This window comes from Trachypithecus francoisi, unplaced genomic scaffold (assembly GCF_009764315.1).
Source record: "Trachypithecus francoisi isolate TF-2019V2 unplaced genomic scaffold, Tfra_2.0 Lachesis_group10, whole genome shotgun sequence".
Classification (NCBI taxonomy): Eukaryota; Metazoa; Chordata; class Mammalia; order Primates; family Cercopithecidae; genus Trachypithecus; species Trachypithecus francoisi.
In genome coordinates, this window is record NW_022681455.1 from 90322948 (window position 1) to 90326978 (window position 4031).

General features: G+C 44.5%; 1 pseudogene; it reads left to right on the top strand.

Annotated features, from left to right (window-relative positions):
• The first annotated feature begins 245 nt into the window (after positions 1-245).
• LOC117088593 lies at positions 246-2234 on the top strand (annotated as a pseudogene).
• The last annotated feature ends 1797 nt before the right edge of the window (positions 2235-4031 follow it).

Consider the following 4031-nt stretch of genomic DNA (forward strand, 5'->3'; position numbering starts at 1 on the left):
GGCACACTGGAGCAAAAGAAGTTAATGCCGGTTTTGATCACAACCATGTAAAGTGTGTCACTTTCCAAAGTTCGGATGAGTTAGATGGGATTTAGGGTAATAGGTATTAGGATTAAATCCTACCAAGCAGGGTGGTACTGAGGGTGTGGAAAGGGTGGGGTGAGGGGGCAAGGCTGCGAGAGGGCAACAAAACTCTCCTCCTGTCACCCCACAGTGTGGGACGGCGTGAATGTGGGGTGGGAGGGATGTCAGTCTTCTCTGAGGGGGCGCAGGAGCAGGAGCTTGGGGTTGAGCAACTCACAGCAGAGCATGCAGACCTGGTCCCTATGGCTCATTCACCACAGCAAGCAGCCGGGCCCATGGTCACCACGTGGTAGCTGGAGCTGCAGAGAGCAAAGCCAAACAGGAGGCTTACTTTTCTCACCTTGCCAGTGAGACCACCTGGGCAACATGGTGAAACCTTGCCTCTACTAAAATACAAAGCAAAAGGAAGGGGCCGGAGCTTACAAAAGATTTGCACCAGTCATAGTGGAGGCTTTTAAGCATGTTTCAAGTGATACTGATGAGAGTTGTAAGAAGCATATTGGAGGCCGGACACGGTGGCTCACATCTGTAATCCCAGCACTTTGGGAGGCCGAGGCAGGCGGATCCAAGGTCAGGAGATCGAGACCACGGTGAAATCCCGTCTCTACTAAAGATACAAAAAATTAGCTGGGTGCGGTGGCGGGCGCCTGTAGTCCCAGCTACTCAGGAGGCTGAGGCAGGAGAATGGCGTGAACCCAGGAGGCAGAGCTTGCAATGAGCCGAGATGGAGCCACTGCACTCCCACCTGGGCAACACAGCAGGACCGTCTCACAAAAGAAAAAAGAAAAAAGAAAAAAAAGAAGCATATTGGAAGACTGTTGTCTATTTGGGAAGAAAGGTCTGTTTGTGCAAATGATGTATTTAGAGGCCAGGCATGGTGGCTCATGCCTGTAATCTCAGCACTTTTGGAGGTCAAAGTGGGAGGATCACTCAAACTCAGAAATTTGACACCAGCCAGGACAACATAGATAGACTCCATCTCTAAAAAAAGAAAAAGAAAAAAAAAAAAGTCAGTTGGACATGGTGGTGTGCTCCAGTGGTCCCAGCTACTTGGGAGGCTGAGGTGGGAGGATCGGTTGGGCCCAGGAGGTTGAGGCTTTGAGTCATGATCACACCACTGTACTCCAGCCTGGGCAACAGAGCAAGACTCTGTCTCAAAAAAACCACAAACAAGCAAACAAACAAGAAACAAGGAAGTAATGTATTAGAGCAAATTAAACAAGCTCTGTGAGGCAATAAGAAGCCTACGAAGTAAATTTATAGACAGATAAAGATGAATGAAAATGAAAACTTTTCCTCTCTGGGATCTGCAAGTGAGCCACCACCACAGACTCTAAATCTCATGAGAGCATTATAAAATCTAGAAAATGCAGCCTTGGGTGATGCAGCAGTTCACTAGAGGATCGCTTTTTTGCCTGCTGTAGACCAAGAAGTATCTCTACTAGAATATCAGATAAAGAACCTGGAGAAAGGCTTTCTAAAGTGATGGATGCATGTATGTTGCCAGGAGATTACAATGGCAGAATGGTAGCAGAAATAGATGAGAGGAAGCAATTCACTCGAATGTTAGCACATTTTCCTCATTGTCCAAAGGAAGCCCTTGCAGAGAAAGCATAAACTGGAAGAATACAAGTGCAAGTGAGCCAGAGTTTCCCTGGTGTGCAAAGAATTCAGGTCCCTGATCCAGAGCCTGACAGACTAATCTCGATTACCCAATGTCACTGGCAGCCGCATGCACCTGCCCTTTGCAGGGACATCTATGTTGAAGATTAATGGGCCAGGTTCTTTCCTGGTCCCAAGACTGCAAGAGGTGGAGACAGGTGGATAGTCCTGTAGTGGTATTTTTGCATATTTTTGAGAGAGAAACATTAGCACAAGAAATGACAATTAGTAAAAATGTTTAAAATGTTGGTGTGTTTACTCTTTTCTTGGTAAGTTAGCATGAATTAGTTTTGGGGTGGTGGGGTTTTGAGACAGTGTCTTGTTCTGTCATCCAGGCTGGAGTACAATGGCATGCACCTGACCTATGACTTCGTTTAAACAAAGTGATGGGCTGGGCCTGTAGTCCCAGCACTTTGAGAGGCCGAAGTGGGCGGATCACTTGAGGTCAGGAGTTAAAGACCAGCCTGGGCAACATGGCAAAACACCATCTCTACTAAAAATACAAAAATTTGCCAGGCATGGTGGCACATGCCTGTAGTCCCAGCTACTTGGGAAGCTGAGGAAAGAGAATCGCTTGAACCCAGGAGGTGGAGGTTGCAGTGAGCCGAGATGCACCACTGCACTCCAGCCTGGGCAACAGAGCAAGACTGCCTCAAAAAAAAAAAAAAAAAAAAAAAGATGATCTGTGTGTATTAATAAGCTCACAAATAGTGATTATTTTTAAAAGGTCTTTTGGTAATTTTTTTTTTTTATCCAGGGCCTTGTGAGAAATCTCATGTTTCTGTTTCTTCATATATTTTCAATTGTTTTTCTTTATTTTCTTCACTGTCTAATCACTGTATACTATGTAATTCCTAAAGGAGAAAAACCAATCAGAGTTGGTTGAGGCTTTATTTTGGTATAGTTAGGACTGGATTGTAGATGAGACTAAATGTCTCAACATAATCTTATGTTGGAACAAAGATTATCCCCCTTTTCCCCAAACAAAGTATGGATTCTGTCTCCGTGCCTTTGATTCCATATTCCCTAGAGACTGATCATTCGATATTAAACATGGAGGTCATTAGCCAGGCATGGCGGCACACACCTATAGTTCCAGCTACTCAGGAGTCTGAAGCAAGACAATCGCTTGAGCTGAAGAGACAAATGTTGCAGTGGCCAAGATCATGCTGCTGCACTCCTAGCCTGGGTGACAGAGGGAGACGCTGTCTCAAAAAAAAAAAAAAAAAAAAAATTCGTACCAAGTAGATGTGACTTGCTGGTGTTGAAACCTAGGTGGTTTTTGTTCTTGTTTGTTTGTTTGTTTTTTAGTGTTCATCTTGGCTAAACAGTCAACAAAGCAGGCAATAGATTTCAAAGGTAAAGAGGTAAATATTCTACAACACAAAATTGATCTGGCTCAAGCAATGCTCACTATCGGCTTTGTCCAAAAAAAAAAAAAACTTTTACTTTTGTATTTTTATTTTTTAGAGATGGAATTTCTGTTGCCCAGGTTGGAGGGAAGTGGCACGATCATAGCTCTCTGCAACCTTGAAATCCTGGGTTCAAGTGATCCTCCTGCCTCAGTCTCCTGAGTACTTGGGGCTACAAGTGTGCGCCACCGCACTGGCCTTTTTTTTTTTTTTTTTTTTGCATAGAGACAGGGTCTTGCCATATTACCCAGGCTGCTCTCAGACTCTTGGCTTCAAATGATCCACCCACCTTGGCCTCCCAAAGTGCTGGGATTATAGGCATGAGCCACCACACCTGGCCAAAAAGTCTTTTTAAATATTAGTTCTCTACTTGAAAAAATGTTTAACCTCTTAGTACAAAATAAATAATTGAAAGGCTGTATCAGCAATTGGTTTATTTTTGTCCCTTTTGCTATTGGTTAAATAAGTGAAATGAAAATCGTAAGTCCGAATGTTTTATAGAGAGGTTATCTATTTCTTTTTCTTTTCTTTTTTTTTTTTTTTTTGTGACACAGTCTCGCACTGCCGCCGGGCTGGAGTGCAGTGGTGCGATCTCGGCTCACTGCAATCTCCGCCTCCTGGGATCCCGCGATTCTCCTGCCTCAGCCTCCCAAGTAGCTGGGATTACAGGTGCACACCACCACGCCCGGCCAAGTTTTTGTATTTTTAGAAGAGGCAGGGTTTCACTATGTTGGCCAGATTAGTCTCCAACTCCTGACCTTGTGATCGGCCTGCCTCAGCCTCCCAAAGTGCTGGGATTACAGGTGTGAGCCAACCAACATTATCCACTTCTTTTGCAAGTATAATGTGGCATCAACAGACACGATTCTTTAG